Genomic DNA, 25,896 nt, shown 5'->3' with positions numbered 1-25,896 from the left:
TTGAATGAAAGAGGCAGATGTATGTTGTTTACTTTCAATTTATTGTTTACAATAGTATAAAATGTATGTTTCAATCATAAATACAACAAAAGCAGATTGTGGATACAATACGATATAAAACAATTTTTAAATTTATAAAAAAAATCTATTACGTTACTATTGCATTATTTGAATTAATTTTGAATAATTCCACTCTGGCGTTTTAAAAACAATTACATTTATATCATTTTACAATACATACAAATGAAATATAAAATTTATTCTAAAAAATATGATATTTTATTTAATTAAATAAAATGCTTCTGCTGGATATTTTATATATTTATTCAATTAATTTAATCTACAACATAATTAGAGAATTTAGTAACTAGTATCGACGTTATAATTACAATGAGAACATTTCTAAATGTAAAAAAATCAAACAGTAAAACAATGGTGTAAAAAATGATCAATTTAGTTCTCCCTAATGTTCAGTGGTTTTCACTTAACGAGTATAATAAATATAATTGGAGTAATGGATTAAAATACAGATCCTAAACAATTTGGCTGTTTTTTTCTTTTTAACTAAAAAATTAAAATAATTAAAGATGTATTAATTGTTAAATTCCGCTTTTTTGTCTACAAAAGTTTCTACAAATATTACAAAGATATAAATGATCTAACGATTTAATGATATTTAGTGAAAGAACATAAAAAAGGTTAAGTTTATTTCTTTATATCAGTCGATGCTTTTAACTTGATGAGTTTAATAAAAAATAATAGTAAGGTTGGACTGAAATACAAAGTGTGAAGAATGTGGCTGTATTCTTTTATCTGAATATGGCAACAATTAAAAACTGTTTTGTAACATTCATTCAAGGGGTTTCATTATTTTTCTCTCCTTCAATTCTGATAAAAAATCATAGGTTCACAATGTGTTTTTAAAAGTTTAACTAGATATCATAATATCATTTAAGTAATCTTAAATATTATTAAAAAACTTGGAAATTGTACGTAAGTTTACAAAACTGTATTATTCGAAAAATTTCTGACATTGTAATTTCCTTTTACATTGATATGAAATTTGTTATTTCATTTAATTAAATAAAAAGCTTTTACTTGTCATTTTGTCTGTACAATTCAACATCTCCAATTTCCGTTTTAAATTATTGATTTCTTTGGCGTAAATCTTGTTTCTGTGTTATAATTTTTATAAAAATATAAATACCAAAATCAGATAGTAAAACAAGATAATTACAAAAAGTATTAAAAAATACTTTTTTATATGATTCCATGATTTTAAATAATACCACACCTAATTAAAAAGTTTTCTAATAATTATTCCAACTACGGTTTATCTTTTTCAACGACCATCTGGAATATATATTTTATGATAATTAAGTGAAAAGCTTATATTTGCATTTTATTTATGTACTCGTACAATTTATTCTATTCCTTACTATCTGGTTTAAATTAAAACCAAAACTGATGTTTTGTATATAATTTAGTGGTTTTAAAGTTTTATAAAAACAATAAAATAATTAAATACCTTGGGTGTTATAAAAATAAGGGTAGTATTTTAATTAAATTTACAGAAATTAACAATTAAAAGATATTTTAAAATAATCCTTCCAGGAATATTTTTGACAATTGTATTTCCATTCTGGAATTTATAAACCTATTTATTTTCTTATTGTTGATCTATAAATAATAAATAAATAATATCTCTAATAAATAGTATCTCTAATCTAAGTAACTAATTAGAATTTTAGACATTTAATTTTATTATATAAGAATGATTTTACATTGTCATTTAATAAATGGTTTTAATTGGATGAGTGTAATAAAAATAAAAGTAATATTGGAGTAAACAATGTGAGTGTTGTTTTGTAATTAAATATTACAACAATTAAAATGTGTTTTATGATATATTTTCTAGAAGTATTTTTTGAAAATTTTGACTATTTCGATAATGGAATTTATTGAATAATCATGATTTATTTTTAAAACCTTGATCTGAACTATTTAATTAAATAAAAAGCTTTTACTTGCCATTTAATTTATTTATCCGTACAATTCTGTTCATATATATCCAGTTTAAAGTAGTTACATCTTTAGTGTATTTTTATAATAATAAAAAAGCTTTGACTTTAATGCCATTTAACTTATTCACTCGTATAATTAATTCCATTTATACAGTATGACCGTTTTTGAAAGCGAGACACACCCATAAAATTTGTATTTTATGGACTACTCACTGGTTTAAAAACTCCAAAATTTCATAAAAAAGTTAAGCATATTCATAATTCTGTGGAAAAATTATAAATCAGGTTCTTCTTATGAATTTATTTTTTAATCAAAACTGTCAAAAATAACTCAAATTATTCTATTTTTCAATATTGGAATATTATGCTAATAATACTTAACTTCAATCTTCTTTATTTGCTTCCACCAATCTACCCTTCAATTCAATGCATTTATTATATTTTTTTCCTTAATTCGTGGTTATCTTTCTCAATTGTTCTTTAGTAATTTCCACACATAATTCATTAATTTTACCATGAATTTACGAAAATTTGAGTTTTGAGTGTATTAGTTTAAACATAATTTTGTTGTAATTCATGCTGTTTTTGTTAATTTATTATTATAGACAATTTAATAAAAAAAATATGATTTTTAATATTTTTACACAATTGTGAATGAAATACTGATTTTAGGAGGTGGTTAATCTAGTTGTGTAGTTATATTTACTATAACAAATTTGCTAGTACGATTTCTTCAAATTTCATGCCTATAAAATTACCCTGTAAGTTTTGGTTTCCGACCAAAACACGTGAAGTTTCATTTATAACACAAAAAAATATTTTTTATCCGAAATTAATTTTTGTATTGATTTATTATGAATTACTGGGGTAATTTTGGCAATTTTCCACATAGTTGGGATGGTAAAAAAATAAGTAGTAAAACTGAATTTGAAAAGCTAAAAAAAGCTTTTAGTAACTGTAAGTCCGCGTTGCTTGCACATATCGGAAACAGTTACCACAATTTTTAAAACCAGCCCAATTTGATCAGCTTGTTTATCCACCATTTCCCTAATAATAAAATTTGCGTGAATCAAACATCAAACACGCAAAAAAAAAAAAAAAAAATCGGCAGCCGCAAATCGCACTACGCTAATGAAATCGATCCGGTCATCCAAAATCGGAACGTGGAGCGACGTGTGAACGAACGCGTTTGATGCGACACAACGTCGGCGTGTGCAAATTTTTGTTCATAATGCAACAACACTCGACGCCCCGTGCGGTCGCGTCGGTCGACGCCTGCGACCGCTAATGCAAAGAATTGCTGGACGACCGCATTCGAACGAAGTGGAATTAATTACGGAAAATGCGTCCGGGGGCCCGTTTACGAGCCCCGCGCTCTTGTTTACGGGCTCGCTCGCGAAAAATGTCCGATGCGGTTTTGTTGTTTTAATGCGGCCTAAATGCCGTTCGCTGCATAATAAGGATCACGTCCGGACTGACGTTGTCGTCGATGCTTAAGCGTTCCGCAAACTGCGTCCGAATAGTTGCACGGTTTTTTTGCCGTCTCGTTAGCTAATTAATTTTGTCTGTGAAAAATCCAATCGAACTTCACTGAACCAGGTTTACACCGACATACTTCAATTTCACCAAGAATATTAAAATTTTAAATCAAAATTTTATATTTTTTTAGGTAAACGTAGTAGAATGTGAAAGCGACCACGTGAAATATTAATACTTTGCCTAGAAATTAACCCATTGAAAATTGGCCGGTGTTTTTTATTTTCGTTGTTTTTGTTTCGAAACTGTTTCAGCTTAATTAAAGCGTAAATTTTGTAGTATTTCGATGAAAAAGAAGTAATGAATGTAACGAGACTATACGTTTTACTGGAATAGAATAGTTAATAACTTGTTAATAATAAACGTCCTTTAGAAGAGGTAGTTCGGCTATTATTAGTTCGGATTTTAATGGACTTTTGTCATAATATGTGTATGTTTGTGTATTCATTTGTATGTTAATTAATAATTTTATTCTAAATCATTACAATTGCCATTTTATTTGTTAAATTTATTGTTGATTAATTTGTATGGAAAACAATAGTTGATTGTTTGCAATTTTAACCATTTAATCGAAAATAGCTTTAACTTTTGATTCATTCAATCTTTTACAATACTTTTGAGACATGACCTATTTATTTTAAATATATGATATATTACGAAATGAAAAAGAAATACTAAATACTTCATTTTATATTTGATAAGGAGTATTTTATGAAGGCAGGTAAATGACCCAAAATGAAATAAGTCCAGAATTTGACGTAGAATTTAAAAATCCAATGAATAGAGCCTTACTTCAAAAAAATTGAATTAATGTCATTTTTATTCATGAAATTTAAGTTCTCTATAAACTTCTAATTACTAAATTAGTAATATTATTGTTATTTTTAGAATAGAGTATAATGCAACATGAGTAAATTAATGAATTGCCAAAAAATCGAGTTTTGATGACTTCGAGTTATTAAATAAAATACATACACAGAAAGTTTAAATGTGTACTTATAATGTAAATTTGATTTAAGGTGGATATTACAAAAGATTCTAAAGTACACAACTTATCAAAATTAACATTTTGAAATCTATTAAGTATGTACTGCATAAAATTTATGATGTAAACACCATAAAGTTAATTGTAGGAGTGTTCTACATTATTCTAATTTTAAAATTGTTGCCGACTGGGAATGCCGGAAAAGAAAAACCTCGAGGAATTTACCGGAGATAACAGAAATTCGACTACTCGAAGGTTAAATATGCCAAATATTTAGTTCGAGTTATCAAAATATTCAAGTAATAGAAGTTCGAGTTATCAAGTAAAAATTACTCATTATTTTCACCCTGGACATTTCCAACCAATTTGCTTCAAGTTATCAAACTGTTGTATATGTGTATTTCAATTAACAATTTCGTTTCTAAATTTTAAATAATAATATAAAAGCTACAATTAATTATAAATTTTATCGTCACGAAAATAAATTAAAAATTTGATATGTAAATATAAGGTCCCAGTGTTAACTATGATGCCTAGTCCTTAAATACCCATAGTACTGCCATCTTTGAAGTGACAATTGAAGTAGGGCAAATGAATAAAACCAAATATTATCTTTAAAAGTAATTTACGCAAACAAAACGTATTTTACTAAAAATCGATAAATCGCATGCATATTTATGTCCACGTCAGTTTTTTGTCTGTGCGCACACTAAAATGTTTAAACAATGCATTGCGTCCAGTGAATTTATCGTGCCAGTACAATGGTTGCCAAAATTTAGTGGTGTTTTGCATAAATTTAAATACCATAAGCGACGCATTGCCGCCAAAAAATAAAAACGAAAGCATCACATTCCTTTCAATATATTCGCGTAATAGATTGACACATCTATTCAACATTTCGGAATGCTGAAAAGTTACTGTCCACTATAAATTTTATGAATTCCCGGTGCAATATTGGTGCGTTTTAAAAAATTTAAAAGCGATTTTATGCAACCATTAAGGGGAAGATTAGTAACAAGTGTTGATCTATAGAAAGTGCTGCATCTTTGTTTTACAAACTATGTTTGCTTAATTAAAAGCTAAAATACCTATCTGGCATTTGCATGAAAACGTGCTACGAAAGCTGTAAATTTTACTTGACTGAACTAGTTAATAGTACTTTATTAGTAAAATAACTTCCATAGGGAGTATTTGGTATGCATAATTAACTAATCAATATTGTGGGAGAATTTGTTAAAAAAATTATTGTTTCTTTGTTTATTCAGAGAATTAGTCAGACCTAAATTAATGTTTGTTCAAATTTACCAGAAAACTGAATAAAAATACCAATGGAAGTAGCCAAATAATTGGAACTGCCGAATAATAACAGAAGGCATATCGTTCAAAAGTGGATTAATGAATGTGCTTTTTTAACTTAAAATATCTTGCGACTGTCAACAGTAAAACAAGACCAGTGATTTAATGAAATCTTCCAGATACATCAATACAGATTTGCATAAAAACCACCTACAAGAGAAATATGAAATATATGTTTCTTTAGTTCACTTTTTAGAACTGTAACAGTTAAAAAAATATACAGGTCGTGTTATTAGGATTAAGTTCCGTTTCTCAACATAATAAAGTGTAAACTTCACTTGACTGAATCAGTACTTTATTAGGGATATTTCAATAAAGAGTAGTTCACTTTTTTTAATTCATAAATAACCAACTCATGCAGAAAAATTCTCTGTGAATTTAGCAAAAAAGAATTGTTTGTTTCTTTTAGTTTTGTTCAGCAAATTAATCAGGCCCCGATTAATGTTTGTTCAAATGTACGAGAGAATTGAATGAATTAAAATGCCGCAAACTGAATAAAAATGCCAATGGAAATAGCTAAATAATTGGAGCTGCGGAACAATAACGACACTGTATCTCTCATATGTGAATGAATTGATGTTCTTTTAAATGAAAAATTGCTTGCGAATGTTATCAATGTAATAAAAACAAGTGATTTGATGGAATGTTAATTAAAACATACTAAAATAATTCTTCCAGATAAACCTAGCAGGTATTTGCATGAAAGCCAGAATCGAAAGTTGTTAATTTTATTTGATTTAACTAGTAAAACAACTTCAACAGTGAATAGTTTGTATACTACATGCATAATTATCTAACCTACACTGAAAAATCACAGATAAATAATTAAAAACTGGTTTTTAGTTTCGTGGGCATTTTTGCTGCAAATTAATCAAGCCTGGATTAATGTTTGTTCAAATTTACGACAGAACTGAATGAATTAAAATGCCGCAAACTGAATAAAAATACCAATGGAAATACCTAAATAATTGGAACTGACAAACAATAACGAAACCATACCGTTTCATAAGTGGATGAATTGATGTGCTTTTTGAATTGAAAACAGCTTGTGAATATTGTCGGTGAAAGATTAATAAAAACATTCATAAATAATCTACGAAAATTGAAATTTCAACAGAGAATAGTTCGTATATTGCCTGCACCTATTATCTATTAATTTAATAAAATTTCATTACATCATATTAACTATAAAGTATTTTCTCGATCACTTTAAAGATTATGAAAAGATACATTTTACTTAAATAGTTTTAACATAAACCTGGCAAGCTTAATGAATGTCTGCCATCACTGAAATACTAAAGTCACAAAGAGATTCCGGATTTTAAACGTAGTCATGAACACAAACATTGTGGTCTAATTTAAATTTAAATGACGCTGTCTATACAACTGCAATACTCCTTTTTTGTCAACGTCATATTTGTTTCCTTGATTCGTCGGATTTCTAAGAATAAAAAACTAATTAGTGACTGTTGTTTCTGTATACAATAGTATGTATAGTTGCCTAACATTTGACGAATTTACGTACGACATCTGTAAGCATAAATCTGACACTTAACTTTGGATTATTCAGTAAATGTGGATTAATGTTTGTTCAAATTTACGATAGAATTAACCTGAATAACTGAATAAAAGTGTACGTAAATGTTATGATATTATATATTTAAAAAATTATTAGTTTACCTTACAATTTTGGATTATTTTATATAATATTTTACTTAAATAGTAATCTAACTTCTAATACATATTCTTCTGTTAGCAATATGATCAACTTGAATTAATATTCAAAAACGACGAATAATAATAAATATCTACTAAAATTATTTGATAAATATAATAGGAAGCACTTGATTAATAATCATTTGAGGTATTTAATATGTAACAATGTTTAAATCACAGTCACGCCAATGCTGAAAATTAAAATATCTGCGTTGGAATGCGTGGAAATTAATTTTAATAAAAGCCATTTATTAAAAATAGTTTGTTATAAATAAGTAATGAATTGCTGCGTTCGATTTTGTATTTGGGCTTTAATTGTGGAAACATTTCAATTTATAATCCAATTATTCGATGTGATGATAGCTTTCGAATATTTTCATTAAATCAAAATTCATGGCGACTATCAAACAATTTATGTTACAACGTATATATCGAAAATGACATTTCAGCCGAACAAAAATGGTTTGAGTTTGGCAGCGCCAAAAATAAATAGCCCGGCGATACGGTTGCGAAAAAAAAAAATAAATTTGAAATCAATCAGGCAATGATGTTTGCATATTCCGCGGTTTGTTGCAATTATTCAGTCAATCAAGGGTAAAATTGAAGCACGGTTGCAGCGAAATTCGTGACGAATTAATAAAATGTTGCGACAATTAAACTGACGGACGGGCCCATATTTTTGGATGCACGGTGTTTGATTAATGGAACTGACGTCAGTTGCATCTATTGATATTAAGCAGTAAAGATTGGTGGGTAATAGCAAGTTGATATGTATTATTTTTAGTTTTTGTCGGTTCGTGGACAGTTTGGAAAAGTATTTCGGTGTTACGTGAACAAACGTCGATAAATCTGCACGAAAATGTGTTCATTAGTGTCGTTCCACATGTGAAATAAAATACCATCGATTTCGGTGGTTTCCGTGTTCGGGAACATTTGTCGAAACTTCTTTGATATATTCGAACCATCAACGCAGACACATTTAGGAAATAAGCCCGTAAAGTTAATTATTTCACCTAAGGAAAATATCATGTGGCACGGAGGTGGGGGTCAAATTGAACAAGGAGAACAGAAAAGTGCACATAAACAAAACTAAGTTTTCTCTTATTGCTCCATAGTAAATTGGCTTGTTAAGGTATTTTCAAAGTTTATTGCGTCGTTATTGTACGGACTAGAAAATACTTGTGTTTGTTTGTTTGAAATAATGTCTCTAGGATTATTTTCAAGATAAATATTTCCGTTATGGTCGGTACATTTTGTCTATTGGATAAATGGATTTTCGATATTCAAAATGTTTCCGAATATATCTTGAATTTATCAAGATGTGTATGCCAACATATTTATCGTTTTAGGCAATTTGCATAATTATATGTAATATTTCATCTAAGTAGAGGTAATAAAACTAAAATAGATAGTATAAAAACAACATAAAAAACAAATATGATAGTAAATCAAAAGTCAATATTTTTCTTTACTTTTCTGATCAAATCAATATTATTTACATTTGAAATATGGACATACTAACTTTTTTACTGATTTATTTGTTTATATACAATATTTTTTTGATAAATTGAAAGAAAAAATCCTGCGTAATTAGTATTTTTATATTTTAATTACTTTTATATAATATTTTTAATATTCATGCTAATGAAATTGTTTATAAATAACCCTAATTAATATTCTTTTGGTTTTACTCTTTAACTTTACTAATTACCAAAAATTATTTACTTTATAATTATAGCTAATTAATTATTAATTAACAATTAAATTCTATAAATATGAATATGTTATAATTAATTAAGGAGAGTTTTACAATAATTTAACAAGTACTACATATATTTATATTCTAAATAAAAAGCAAACTTGTATGTATGTACATATAAGAAATTGACCAAAGTTGGTTGCCTATTGTTTCTATACATAATATGCTGCCATCTTCTGACGTTTTTAATCAGTTTCATGTACTTCGATTAGGGTAGACAACTTCGTGGAATTTTAATTGAATCTGGTAGACTTTAATTGGACTTAGTAAACAAATTTTATAGATATAATAAATTTTCAGTGACATTCATATAATTATAGTGTATTTTTTAATAGAAAAATAATTCTACTACCATATTTTCGAAAATTGATTAGTAAACACAAATTTTAAACTTGTTTTTCTATTTTAATTTAATTAAAATTTATAACTAATACTGCAGTTATTTTTATGAGTGACAAATTTTCCAATACAGTCATATTGTATCAATTATTTTAATTTATTTGAGCTTGTAATTAACATCTATGTCATTGGGTAAATAGCTTTTCAATACACAACATACATGATAAATATGATAATCATTTTAGGCAATTTATATAATTATATCAAATATTCTGTCCATGTTAAGGTGATCTTCTGTCATAAATAACTAAAATGGTATGAAATCAGGCAATATGTCAATAAATCAAAAAATAAAAAAAATACAATATTATATACATTTGAATTAAGACAATTCTAATATATTTATTGATTAATTTTAATATATTAGTTTATGATTTAATAATATAAATTTTAGATTGATAAATAAATTAATTTAACATTTATTAATCCCATTTCTCACCAATGACGTAATCCAAAAACAATCAAGGAGTAACGCAAAATAAAATTGATGTGATTTAAATATGGTCATCTGTGAAGCGTCCAGTAATTACGGTGCCCAGATTTCAAATCAATGATCAACTTAGTCTGTAATCAAACTTGCATTAACACTTTTTCCGCCTGGTCATTTGACAAAAATCGATTCGCCAGTCATTTCACCAATAAATACCCGATTTAATGGCGAAAACACACTGAATTAGTCGAGGGTGTAACCCAGAAACTGCTTCCTGTAAATTAAGTTCGATTGTTCGCAACACGGTATTAATAAAAAAATGGCAGGGAAGAGAATTAAACTATGCATACATGAATTATGGTTACGTCAAAAGCATTTTACATTTTCGTGATTTATGTTGTTCGAAATTGGACTTGGATTCGTTCTTCTGATTTGTTTCCGCCTAAGTGTGGACTCTGTATTGATTGATTTCGCAGCCAGTCAGTTCTGATTACTGTTTGTTCGAATCATCAGGAATGTTTAACATGCCTCACCAAAATAAAAAATCAAGCCTCGCTGATATAATTATGCATATTAAGCTGGCGAATGTTTGTTCTGTGTTTACATCGAATTACTGTTGTACACGACTGTACTATTAGTATTCCATTTCTAATGAAAAGCATACCTATTAATTTCTGGCGTTGTTTATGGCGATCTACGACGGAAATATAACGTATGTGGTTTCGTATGTGATTTATGAACCCGGGAGAAAAATGGGGTGATTGTGCACCATGGGCGAAACGTTTACATTGTTTTACGTGGATGTTGTAGTGCATTAACTGGCACATCCTCATGTTGTTCAAACTAGAAAAATTGCTACTAATTAATATTAAATACAACTAGCATACAGTTATTATAAAACCGACGTTTCAGCGTCCAATAAATGTATCCGGTGCGATATTAATGACCTCATTCAAGGGTCCACAGCGTCAGGAAGTATCAGACAGGACCCGAAAAAGTTGTCGCCGCCAACATAATTGGTTTAGGGGTGAAAATATAGTTTATTAACCTGTTACTGGCGTCCGGAAGCTCGGGATCAAATGGACGACCGTGTGAGAGGCGGCGTCCCCCCGGGGGCCGGCCCGGTTACTCGATATCGGCACAATTTGTAGCTGGAGAAGTAAACGGAAGACGAACTCAGATGGATGGTGGTCATTTGTAATGTAACGATGGCCCGCTCGCTCCGCCAACCGGTGATTTACACCCATCAATTCACCCCGAAAAACACCACCTTATCGTTTTTCGCAATGATTATATAAATTTTCATTAATCAATCCACCTGAAAACGGGGAGGACTTTATGGGCGGCATTAATCACTAAGACCGTTTTACAATCGATAAACGTTACACCTGTATATTGACGACGAATATTAATGAATTATGTACTGGATTACAATAACTACATAACGACCTGTTTATAAATACATATTACATCGTCTATCATATATTTGCAACGTTAAACTGTTTAATTCAATTTATAGATGACAACTAAATATGTGGCGACGTCCTGAAAATTCTTGTCTGCGTTTTCATTAAAAATATTCTAACCAATTTTTTACAACTAAAGTTAATATATGTGTAATGGGTATGAAATATGTACCAAAGTGGACTTTTTGGAAGTTAGTACCTGAAGTTTTTTTGACTCGACGAAACTTAATGGAACAGTACTTAACTATTCAGTTTCCTTAGATGAAAGTAGACACACAAATACTCAATATATACATTTAATTTAAGTTACAGGACATAATAACTTAAAGAAGAGAACAAAACTAGTCAAATGCATAAGAAACAAATTAAAATGATTAAATTGAATGTTTACTTTTGGCAAAAGACTTTTATGAAACGATTCACTCAAAGTAAAATCAATAAGTGGAAAAATGACACATAAAACAAAGATAGTTAAATAAAAATATGTAAAGAGTATGAAAAGATCTTTGATCAAGAAATACTGTATAAATCATGAATGTGTAAAAACTTTTGGACTTGCATACATTATATTCAAAATTAATTCATTATCCATTTGTATTATTCTTCAAATATAACAAAACTCGACAAAAGAAAAAGAATTGACTTATACTTTGCTAAATTATTTAAATCCATTATGGAAATTGAACTGAAATTATTAATTATTTTCCTAAACGATTCGTATCTTATCTTGCATAGTTATCATAAAATTGACCCACTGTGCGACAAGTATTAAAGCCACCAAAAAATTTATACACATATTGCCTATGAAAATAATCAAAAATGTTAAATCCAAATCCGGCACTACGTCTTATAGATTTCCCCCTCTTTGTTCCAATAAAAAAAAAGTTAAACCCAAACTACAAATGGCCGTTCAAAGAACTAATTTATTTATTGATTTTCCAAATTTTCCATATTTTCGATTCTTTATTTATTACAACATTATCTATTATTTAATATAAAAATATATATGTAATGAGTCACTAAAAACATAATACAAACAAATTAATTATTCAAAATTAATTCAGTATCCATTTATAATATTAAAATAAATATAACAAAACTTGACAAAAAAATTGACTTATACTTTACTAAATTATTTAAAATCCATAATAAAAATTGAATAAAAATTATTTTTCTATCTTGTTTTGCGTAATTATCATAAAATTGTCCCACTGTGCGAGAAGCGTTAAGGCCATCAAAACCCTTATTAAACTTACGCACATGTTGCCTATAAAAATAATAAAAAATGTTAAACCCAAAATACAAATGATCCTTCAAGGATTAATTTTCCAAATTCTCCATATTTTCGAATCTTAAAAAATAATAAATTTGACTTGAAATAAAAACCATTTGCTTTAACTACGTTTTATATTATTACTTATAAAAATCAACAAGATAATGTTGAATTTATACTGGTAATAAAATTAGAACAAATATGGCGACACATTGTGTACGCTAGCAATAGGCAGCTTAGCATCAGATAGTATAATGTTTAAAAAGGTTAATATATGCAAAGTTTATCAGGCCTATTAAAAGAATAATTAGTAGAAAAAGTCGATTATGCCGGACGGTTATATCAGTATGGAGAGTAATCCACACCTAGTATATAGTGGTGGAAGTCACGTAATGGGAGCTTCTTTTTGACGTAAAGTCTGGTTAATTTACGAGTGGTGGGCAGTGCGTGCGACCCATGATTAGATACCATCATGGGAAACAGTCACAGTTTTCCTCGGAGATGTGCAAATTACTTGCCTGCCATATAAATACCGAAACAATATGAAGGCGCCACTAGCACGGAATATAATTTAGTGAAGTGCTGCTGGCGATCATTATTACTGATATTCGTTATATATAGACCCGTTTGACGCCTAATTACTGATAATACATTTATAATTACCATCATTTGCGTATGTCTCCGGTTACACGGACGGACTGCAACCTCCTTTGATGTGGGAATACTTATCTAATTAAACCATATTACAGTAGAAATGACATACGAAGGCAATTAAATTAATGCAAACTATTTAAGAAACAGCAAAATACGACTTATACGGTAGTGAAAAGGGCAAAATACAAAAACGGTGCACTACTGTCATGTGTTACTTTTTCGATCCTTTCCGGATGGTATAGTGGCAGACACACCCAGCTTACTCAACAGAATTGGTTTTCTATCTACACTTTATTTTCAAAGCGTTTCTGTATCGTGTACATTTCATTGTGATGTTCTTTAAATGCCCTCGACATATTTATATTAACAGATCTCTGGGTAAAAGCATTTTATAGTTTCTATTTGTCCTTTAATGAACAAGATGACTAAATAATGTCATTCTTAATTAGGGCACGTTATTGTCTGTTATTAGTCGTGACGGGAAATGAAACGTTAGCCTTTGAACGGATTTTCTGCTGTAGTCACGATTAATAAATATTTAATAAAAATTAAATAAAAATCGATTAATCGGCTTATGAATTGTAATAAAACTTCAGTATGTTTATTTAAGACAATCACTGCTCAACAACAATTAAAGCCGCTTTTCTTATACATAAACAACTACTATGTTGAACATGTTGGTTGCCTACTGCGAGGCACACAATACGCTGCCATCTATGTCCCACCGTTTTAAAATTGCAGTCCCTTGTAAAAATTTTAAGCACAATTTACCAAAATTTTTAAGGCATAAAAACTGCTACATTTTAAGAGCTAATTGCAGGTGTTGCTTGTGGCGCTTATGAAGTAAAAAGGGCAATGAGCGGCCACCTGATCCACCGTAAATGGGGGGTTTTGTTTTAAGAAATTTATAACAATATCCGTCCTCTGTTTAGCGTTTAAGGGTGACGCGCGCGCTGCTGTCTCCCGCGCCCGCGGAATGGAATAAACCGATAAAACGGAGGCAACTAACGGCCATAAACTCAATTTACGACGAAAAACTTCCCACTTGCGAAGGAAATTTTCGATAAAACAAATTTTCTAATTCTTAAATTACTTCCATGGTCTCCCGGCCAATTTGCGTATTTTATTGTTCCCGGCGAAAAACGCGGTTTAAATTATTTAGTTCGGGTTCGTTACTGCGCTCCGTGCCTTTGGTTTCAAGCAAAGTTTCCGGTGCATATATTACAACACGAATTTAAGGATTCAACTATCAGTTTCAGTAAATAACTATTTTATCACGTCTCTCTTAATTTCACACTTTGATAAATATTTTATAAGATAATAACTTTCTTTTTAATATTTATTTTTGTCTATTTTATATTGATTATAACATGTATGATTTAATGGATGGAATACTAATAGTAACTTTTAATTAACCTAACAAATATTACATAGATTATTCATTAACTAATAAGCAAATTTAATAGAACATGCACAACAACGAATAGAGCAAACTTGGTTGCCTATTGTTCATGCACACAATATGCTGCCATCTTTTAGGACTTTTTAATAACCAGTTTCGTGTATTTCTGTAGAAGTTATACCGCTGAGATTTAATTAAATTTTAAGTATAATTCAGCAATTATTTTTAAACGTTTTCAATCGCATTGTTATTTGAAAATGTGACTAGGTAAAATCTGAAAATCGTAATATAAGCTTTTTAATTAAAACTTTTATTTCCAGGTACGTGCAACCGTTTCACTTGAATTAATTAATTTGTGAGTATACTCATTTCTAAATACTTATTTATAATTGTGCCTTTGTGCACACCAAATTGAAGTTGCCTTTGAGGAGCGTCTTTTAACTCTTGCCTTTTTTCTTTTCCTAATGTCAAAGTTGAATTTTACATCATCTGGATAAAAGTGAATATGTTGTTCAGCATAATATATTAAAGGCCATTCATCAAATATAATGCGATAAGAGGTTTATTCTCTCAAAACAGTTTTATTAAATCTCAACACGATTTAATAAGTAAATTAATTCGGAAATAATTGACCGTTTCCTTTTGTTCATATCGCATTCATGCTCCATTAATCATAACATTTTAATTGCACCCTTATCAATTATTAACATTAACGGCATAAAATTGCAAATTAACCCCCTCATTTACATAAAAACATTCCGGCACACATTACGCATCTTAAATTACTGTTAATTGGCGTCAACAACAATATCCACCGTTATAAAAATAATATCAACTCGGCAACTAGCAGTGATTTTTCGATGGCGGGCATGCAATAGTAACTTCTTCGCGTGTTCGACTATAATTTTCGTGTAGCAACAAACAAATATAATTGAAACACACTTCTTGCTTTACAAGCGTATGTACTTTGGTATTTTTAGTTCGGACGGAATTAGGAAAAATCACAATTATGCAGTGGCGTGTCATCGAAGTATGCCTCGTTGCGATTTGTTCCACTGTTAATAAGTCACTGGCAAAGTACCAATGGAATAAATTATAACTTTATTTATTTGATTTGTGTTCATTTTAATTTTATATATTTACCACTTGCTGTTTTGTTTTAATTTTAAATGGTTGTTTCATCAGTACAAAACAATTTAACTGATGAAAATATAATTTTGCAATGTAGTATTAAAAAATATATTTGTATCGAATTAATTTCCATCAAATTAAATATATAAATGGTGAATAGGATTATGTTTTATATAAAATTAAATTAACTGACAAATATATAACAAATAAATTTTATTAGTAGATATATAATTTAAACAATGTAGAAATGTGATTTCGAAGTAATATAGTTGCCTATTCTAAAACTTCATGAAGTGCTGCCATCTTTGGCCTATTTCTTCTTCTTCTCTTTAAATATAAAACAAACTAAATAATGAATTAACTAAACCACACAAAATATGTATTAATATTTATGTGAAGTTTATATATAAATTATATTGAATAATTATAACTGAAATGTCCTTATTTTATCTAAATTTAGTTTAATTAACTATGTGATTATTTTTAAGCAATTTAAAAATGTGATTTTAAAGTAATTCGAATTTTATTAATAAAAATATAAGTTTTAGATTCTTAATTAACTATTCCAAGTTCATTAAAAAACGTTATCAATTTAAAACTATTAACAAAACGTGTACTAGACTGATAATATTGTATAATTTGTGATAAACACAGAATGGACATAAAATAAATAAATGTGTCATAAAATGTAAAAAAGTAAAATTTATAATTAAATATTAAACGATTTATTTAGTTTTCATAAATTGCGTAATCTGCGTTGCCTAATCTAAACTACACGAAGTGCTGCCATCTCTGCCCTAGTTCTCATTTTCTTTAAATATAAGACAAACTAAATAATAAACTAACCAAACCACAGAAAAGGTATTAATATTGATGAAGCAGTTTATATATAAATTGGATTGAATAATTGCAACTAAAATGTCCTTCCTATTTTATCTAAATTTAGTTTGGTTGTGTGGGTATTTAACGATGTGATTATTTTTAATGATTTAGCTGGTACGAATCGATACAATTAAAGTGCAGCGTATCGAGCTGTTCTTACTTTGAACTTTATACTTCTGGTGCTTTTTTTTTTGATTTCCATAATTCACCGTCGTTATTTTAAAACACATACGCTTCACAAGTTTGAATCACGTGACACTATTATTCTATGTTGTTTCTCTTTAGGAATTAAAACCAAACACGACAAGAAAGAACCAGTAAACTTGTGTGAATGCTTTATTTTAGTACATCCGATGTACTCGCAAAGAAAAGAATAAAGGAAAAGAGTATCAAAGAACGCAAACTAATATTTTTATTGTAGGGCCCAGGCCCCACGGAAATTTCTCGAATTGTGTTTTGCTGGGTTCTTTAGCGTTGTTACATTTTATGATGTTTTGAACTCTGTATTCCGGGAAGCTTCGCCAGATGTGGAGTACCGAGAGGACTTGCCAGATGTAGAAAGTGCTGTCCTTTGAGGCACACATGTGTGGCGTTAGAAAGTGCGTGTTCCACGAAGGCCCACCAGATGTGGAAGTGCCTGGACACCCTTTAAATAGCCTTAGCGCCCTGACTCGATCTCTCAGTCTGTCATCCGTCTCAATCACGGCTCAGTCACTCTCAGTCACTCTCAGTCACTCTCAGTCTCTCAGTCAACTCTCGTCCGTACTCCTCCGTCTGGATCAGCTTCCATGTGTATCACAGTGATTAATAAACCTATCAAACTCAAGTGCATTTCTGTAGTGTACCACCCGTGTTCGTACACCCATCCTTTACTCCAGCAGACAGTATAAATAGGTGTTCAATCTACAAGCGAACGCCAAATTGGTGACCCCGACGTGATCTGTTGTGAGTAAAAATTTTGTGAAAAATGCCAGCCAATGCCGATCAACATGCCACTAACAGCGCCGAAACCACCGGTGACGCCCGTACGACCCGAACCATCACCTTACCACCATTTATGGAAAGTGAACCCGAATTTTGGTTCGACATGTTGGAAATGAGGTTTGATGCAGCCCACCTAGACGATCCTGTAGAACGTTTTATACAGGCTTTCGCCGCACTAAGCCCTAGCGTGTCTCTATTGGCAAAAGACCTTATAAAGCCGCCAATAAACAGTGAATCGTATTCACGTTTGAAGGAGAGAGTGGTAAGTCGCCTTACTTTATCACACGAACATCGGATACGGCAACTTCGGGAAACAGAAACTATAGGTGACGACAAACCGTCAGTATTCCTATGGCGTCTACAAAGTCTGGCAGGCCCTGATGTACCCGAGCCGCTTCTGCGAACGATTTGGGAGAGCCGTTTGCCTTCTGATGTTCGTATGCATGTTAGCATGGATCCCAATGTGCCACTTTCTAAGGCAGCGGAAACCGGTGATCGCGCCTTTGACATCATCAAAGCCTCGAATTCGAGGGCAGTGAGCGCCAGCTTACCAAATAGTATGGACATGATGGGTCGTATTCTTGAAAGGCTAATCCGGGTCGAAGAGAAGTTGGCATCACAGCAAATTAACCAGCTGGACGTTAGAAATGATCTATCGAGGAGACGCGATAATCGACGTGGGAGATCCCGTTCGCGAACAAGAAGTCCCAGTAGACCGAGAGATGCTAACGGGGTGTGTTGGTATCATTGGAAGTTTGCCGAAAATGCAAGAAAGTGCAAGCAGCCGTGCACGTACCACAGCGCGGGAAACGCCTCGGGCACTCGTTAATGGCGCCGAACGAGATCAGCCCTACAACTTCGCGCCGTTTATTCGTTACGGATCGGACTACCCAAAAACGGTTCCTCGTCGATACAGGGGCGGATTTATGTGTGTATCCACGTACATATCTGCCAGAGCCGCGTACTAGATCCACGTACGAACTGACAGCCGCGAACGGAACAGTAATCCACACTTACGGTACAGTGGATTTGACTCTTAATTTGGGCCTGAGGAGAGTTTTCACCTGGAGTTTTGTGGTAGCTGATATTTCCAAGCCTATCATCGGTGCTGATTTTTTAGCGCATTTTGGACTGCTAGTGGATATAGGACATCGAAGGCTTCTAGACCAAGTGACCCAGCTTACTTCAACCGGAGAGGTAACTGAGTACAACGGACCGAGCATCAAAACTATTGCAGGTTCAACACCGTACCACGACCTATTGCAGCAGTATCCAGAAATCACACGCCCCAGAGGAGCACCGAGCGAGGTATTGCATTCCACACGACATCACATCGTAACCACACCAGGGCCTCCCGTCGCGCAACGGCCAAGAAGACTTGCCCCGGACAAACTGCGGGCTGCTCGGAAAGAGTTCCAGACGATGGTAAATCTTGGAATCGCTCGACCTTCTAAAAGTCCGTGGTCTTCGCCTCTTCATATGGTCCCAAAAACTGGAGACGAATGGCGACCATGTGGCGACTACCGTGCTCTCAACGCGAAAACCTGCCCTGACAGGTATCCGGTGAGACACATCCAAGATTACGCTCAAACACTCAGCGGCAAGACTATTTTTTCGACCATCGATCTTGTGCGAGCGTTCAACCAAATACCAGTCGCGGAAGAAGATATTCCGAAAACTGCCATCACCACACCGTTTGGACTTTTTGAATTCAATTTTATGACGTTCGGACTACGTAATGCAGCGCAGACTTTTCAGCGTTTCATCGACGAAGTACTCCAAGGTCTCGAGTTTTGTTTCGCCTATATTGATGACATTCTTGTAGCGTCATCATCTCACGAGGAGCACCTACGACACTTGGAGATCTTATTCAAACGCCTGAAGAATTACGGAGTGGTTATAAATCCGGGAAAATGTGTATTCGGTAAATCCGAGGTGAGATTCCTCGGCTACCTAGTATCAGACACGGGCACTCGTCCATTACCCGAGAAGGTTAGCGCAATTCGTAGCTTCCCGCAGCCACATACCGTGAAGCAACTTCGGCAGTTTCTCGGCATGATAAACTTTTACAGAAGGTTTCTGCCGAAAGCGGCACATATTCAAGCACCGCTAAATCAACTTCTGCAAGGTAACGAGAAGGGAAAGACGCCTGTTAAGTGGACACCAGAGGCTATCAAGGCTTTTGAAGATACAAAGGAGTGCCTAGCGCAAGCTACACTCCTTGCTCATCCTGCATTGGGTGCACCATTGACAATATTCACTGATGCATCGGATTTTGCGATTGGTGCGTCCTTGCAACAAAAAATCGGTGATGACTGGCAACCACTAGAATTTTTCTCGAAGAAGTTGAGCCCTGCTGAAATGAAATACGGCGCTTACGATCGAGAATTGCTCGCAATCTACCAAGCCGTAAGGCATTTTCGACACATGGTCGAAAGAAGAGAATTCTCAATCCATACTGACCACAAACCAATCACCTTCGCGTTCAGAAAAAAGGATCACCAGTGCTCGCCACGTCAATTTCGTCACCTAGACTACATAAGTCAGTTTACCACCGATATTCGACATATCTCGGGAGAAGACAATGTTGTCGCAGATACGCTCTCGCGAGTGGAGGAGGTTCACTGTATCTTAGATTATGAAACTCTTGCCTCGGAACAACGGGATGATACGGAACTCCGTCGTTACCTCGAAGATAAAGAATCAGGACTCGATCTTAAATTGGTAAACATTCCTAATTCATCGGCCACACTATATTGCGATGTGTCGACACGGACAGCAAGGCCCTTCATCACGAAGAACTTCCGTCGAACTGCTTTTGACACAGTTCACCGATTGTCGCATCCCGGAATCAAGGCCACGGTTAAGTTGGTAACTCAACGATTCGTATGGCCATCCATCAAAGCTGACTGTCGAGAATGGGCTCGTACGTGTGAGCAATGTCAACGTTCGAAGGTTACCCGGCACGTGTCAGGACCAGTTGGTAATTTCGTACCACCGGCAGAAAGATTCGAACACGTACATCTGGATATTGTGATCATGCCCTATTCCGAGGGGAACAGGTATTGCTTAACTATGGTGGATCGCTACACTCGTTGGCCGGAAGCTGTGCCCATGCCTAATCAGGAAGCCTCAACGGTGGCTCGTGTGTTCTATGACACATGGATCGCGCGGTTTGGTACACCATTGCGTATAACAACGGATCAGGGCAGACAATTTGAATCCTATCTATTTAAACACCTTAATAGTTTACTAGGTACGACTCATCTACGGACAACTGCCTACCATCCAGCAGCAAATGGCATGGTAGAACGCCTGCATCGACAGTTAAAGGCAGCGATCATGTGTCATCGGCATAGCACATGGACCCAAGCACTATCAACGGTACTACTAGGGATCCGCACTGCATGGAGGAACGATCTTGAAGGTACTGCAGCCGACCTAGTCTATGGACAGTCGTTACGCCTACCAGGAGAGTTCCTAGGAGACTTCCAGAAGCGAAACACTGAAAACGCCTCCGACTATATTAAGGAGTTGCGCCAACATATGCGTAACCTTAATCCAACGAGTGGAAGCCGTCATGGTAATACGAAGATTTTCGTCTTCAAGGACCTTCACACGGCAGACCAAGTGTTCCTACGCAATGATGGTCCTAAAGCACCATTACAACCGCCATATGAGGGACCGTACAAGGTGGTTAAGCGGAATGAACAGACATTCACCTTGGACATCCGCGGACGTCATGTCACGGTGAATGTAGATCGTCTTAAACCAGCACATACTCTCTCAGAGAATATCCCAGAGGAATATGTGCATACCGATGTGGGGAATACGTATATTTTTGTACCAGATAGACCAGCAACACTGGACAATACGGCCCAACCAGGCCCGTCCAGTGACAATTCCAAGAAGAACAAGGATACAGCGCAGCCCGGTTCCAATCAGGACACACCACAGGAACCAAACCAACAACATGCGTTACCAGTACCTACAGGAACAAGTCTACGCAGATCGAACAGAAGAGTTCGATTCGTAGATAGGTACCAAGCCGGATTTTCGTGAACTTCATCACTGGTAGGGGGGTGATGTAGGGCCCAGGCCCCACGGAAATTTCTCGAATTGTGTTTTGCTGGGTTCTTTAGCGTTGTTACATTTTATGATGTTTTGAACTCTGTATTCCGGGAAGCTTCGCCAGATGTGGAGTACCGAGAGGACTTGCCAGATGTAGAAAGTGCTGTCCTTTGAGGCACACATGTGTGGCGTTAGAAAGTGCGTGTTCCACGAAGACCCACCAGATGTGGAAGTGCCTGGACACCCTTTAAATAGCCTTAGCGCCCTGACTCGATCTCTCAGTCTGTCATCCGTCTCAATCACGGCTCAGTCACTCTCAGTCACTCTCAGTCACTCTCAGTCTCTCAGTCAACTCTCGTCCGTACTCCTCCGTCTGGATCAGCTTCCATGTGTATCACAGTGATTAATAAACCTATCAAACTCAAGTGCATTTCTGTAGTGTACCACCCGTGTTCGTACACCCATCCTTTACTCCAGCAGACAGTATAAATAGGTGTTCAATCTACAAGCGAACGCCAAATTATATAATACAGTACTCGAATACGTATTATCTTGGTTATATTTCTTCAATTTTACTGGCTGTATATGCAATAACTTTTTGTATACTGCATAACGCAGTAAATAAACACGGGATTTAAGTGGAGGAGCGAAAATATTTCAAATTAAAAATAAATGAGGCAAGCCCGTCATGCAACGTTTGCAATTTAAATATCATGTCATCTGTTTCTCGAATATGTTGACAAACTTAAATTAAAAAATGTTTAACTGAACTTAAAACACAAAGGACATGAATAATGCATCTGCCAGATTATAAGAAGTTAAGAATTTTAAATTAGCCAAGACTTAAATACTAAACTCAATAGCTATTTTAATTTTTTGCACCCTCTCCAAGTAATTATCTCTTTACTTCTAGTTCTGTCTCTGCAATTTAAACGATTGGACCATTGAATATTTTTATATCACGACTCCGAACAATCAGATCCTGATCATCACACAATAGACAGAACTAATTCATTGTACACGTCGCGAATGCGGCAAAGTGTTTATCTTTGCCCCTGATACGAAACTTCATCAACGCTAAACAGTGAATAAACTTATTTGGGTTAAGTCCATTCGAGCGTTTGGCACATGTGTAATGATGATGGACTTCTTAAATTGAACTGGAGCTTAATAATTGCCACTATGCTGAAACTGTCTGATGCACGGCTTTTATCACGCCGCTTTAACCGTTCTACCGCAGGATTGAAGGGCGTTAATGCGATACATTTATTTGTTTTCGATTGTTTCATTTCCTGTTGACAACTGCTGTATTACTGTATTTTAAGGCTTTAATTAAAATGTTGTAAACTAGGTTGCCTATTTCCAAAGTACATAATAAAGCACCATCTATTTTTTATATTAGATAATAATTTCCAACAATATTAATTAGTAATTTTGGACTTGTGAATTATACTAAAATTAATTTTATATAATAAACGGCTTTATGGTGAACAAATTCGATACAATTGTGTTAAAATTTGATTGAGGTGTTTATTGTACCATTTGATAGTTTGTTTTATATAGCTGAATGGAATTAATAACCAGAAGCTTTATATAAATTTGTAATATTAATTAATGAATTAAATAAATCTACTGACTACTAAATCCAACGTTACTTCATATATAATTCTAGAAATAAAGTATTTGATATCTGAAGTTGTGAAACTGTTTTATTTAAAAAATAGTATTCATACAAACGTTTGTACTAAATACTTCAAAATAAAATACCAATAAATCACACCCAAAACCATCCCCTTTCGAATCACGTCAAATCAATTCGTTTAGTATTTTTTAAACGACACAAATCTTATTAATAAAAAAAACTCCGTGTTCCGACTGGAAATTCGTTCCAAACGCATGCAAAATTGACAGGTAATAAAATTGGAAAATCCCTCGAATACTCGCTTAATTCAAAATGTTTCGACTGCGTTTGACTTTGTCTCCGTAGACGGTGACGGTGCTTGACGTGCTCGAAGGGGGTTCGGTGCGCCGTCACGCCGTTACTGGAGACGAGATGTCAGCCGTTCCGGCCATCAAAACGAACTGCGGAAATAAAAAGTCGAACATTTGACTGGATTATCCGAGAAATAAACTTCGACTTTAACTACAAGTGTTAACTGTGTCAATATAAATGCTTTTTCAATTTTATTCCGCGACCAAATCGGCAGAATATTTCTTTTTCGGTTGGACCGGTCCGCATTTAAATTCTTGGGGCCGGAGTAAGTTGAACGGAGTTCCCGATTTGGTTCGGGCCTTGTTTATTTTGAATTTATACAGTTTAACAGTTTGACTTGCCTCATAATTAGGATTATTGAGAAGCTTAGCGTAATGTCGTCCCAAACTTAGTTCTAATTAGCAAGTACTTTGTTCTTTTTTCTTGCGAATAAATTATTGTTTCCCCAGGCTACAAGTAAATGGTTTGTTTTGTCCCAAATTGAGAGCCACGCAAACTGTTGGCTTTTTACTTCTTTTTGTCCCAAAGTGAAAATGCACTTTCGTAATTAAAGATTGTTATTCGCAGGGAAAATTTCTTAATCTTTTCCAGCGCTGGTGCTACCAGTAGCGTTAAATAAACTAACGAACCTGTTAATTAAACCGTAGCACGCGAGGGACTCATCAGCGTTACATAATTTCGCTTAAAAACATCGAGCATGTAATCCAATATGTCTTGTCGGAGGCCTTTATTCAAATTTAACGGGAAAATCGAACGAGTTCAACGGAAATTGTTCCTGAAATTGATATTAGGCTGCAATTATAGGCGGTCATTAAAGGGAAATGGCGATAAACTATTGACAGGTATTCTCAAAATCGTAAAAAAGCTACTTCGATATTCTATGAATACATAACTTTTTATTAAGCTACAAAATCGGTAAATTGCAACATAGAAATAATTATGTCATCAGGGTTGCCTACAGCATGGAACAAGAAGTATCTCCATCTATGTCCTGATTTATGTAAATTAAATAAATTAATAAATTGTTTAATAAAGTTGTTTTATTATTCCTTAAGTATATTAATTCAAATAATAATAATTCTATATATATCTATATTCTGAATTAGGTAAAAATTGAATAAATCAGAGATGTTTTATTAAGAATAAGAGGTATTAAAACAGAAAAGCATTGTTGAAGAGATAAAATCCAAAAATGTTCATATTAACAGTTGCGAAACGAACAAAAGGGCGTAATAAACTGATTTATTAGCAGAAAACTCGCCGAAACTGTCTGAAGATTTAGTCGATTTTTTCAAGTCATTAATTGTGAAAATATCGTCGTCATTTTTAAAAGTCTCGGAGATGTGATGTTGCAAATAGCAATTTCGCTGGGCCAGGTGGTGCAGGTCGATTTAAAGCAAGTAATTGCTAATATACTTTGAGAGATTTACTGTTCCACCTATTAGTTCGACATGGCGTCTAGTGCGCGATGCTCAACCGTTCCCAAAAGCATGCCTCATTGAACTTCTGCAATTTAAATTTCCAATCAACCCCGTAATTAATTTTTTTCACAATTTAATTTATCCGTTTCACAAACAAACTGTTGAGCAAATATTAATTTGTGTTTTGTTCGGCTTGTGTGTAACGTTTTTTTTTTATTCCACCGTGTGTGTATGCAATTGTCGAAGTAGCCGGGTGGAAAGTTAGCGAACCACGCGGACTGGAATTGAAATGTTTATTTGTTTAATGTCACCCTCGGGCGTATTGATCACAGTACGCAAAATATATGTCAACTAAAAATGTCCCTTATGACACCGCTGTTTTAATCGGGGCATTATTTCCGTTTCTAGTTTAAT

General features: G+C 33.3%; 1 protein-coding gene and 1 long non-coding RNA gene across 2 annotated transcripts in view; both read left to right on the top strand.

The window, feature by feature from the left end:
- Positions 1–25,896, top strand: part of LOC109595441 (carbonic anhydrase-related protein 10) — a 171,738-nt gene that overhangs the window by 6,462 nt on the left and 139,380 nt on the right. The gene's annotated exons all lie outside the window — the stretch shown is intronic.
- On the top strand, positions 15,253–24,797 carry LOC109606853 (uncharacterized). The gene is made up of 3 exons (XR_002192129.2): positions 15,253–15,267; positions 15,321–15,355; positions 24,709–24,797. It is a non-coding gene; the product is annotated as an uncharacterized LOC109606853 (long non-coding RNA).

This window comes from Aethina tumida, chromosome 7 (assembly GCF_024364675.1).
Source record: "Aethina tumida isolate Nest 87 chromosome 7, icAetTumi1.1, whole genome shotgun sequence".
Lineage (NCBI taxonomy): Eukaryota > Metazoa > Arthropoda > Insecta > Coleoptera > Nitidulidae > Aethina > Aethina tumida.
The sequence above is the reverse complement of the archived record's forward strand: the minus strand, read 5'-3'. Positions and strand labels throughout refer to the sequence as shown.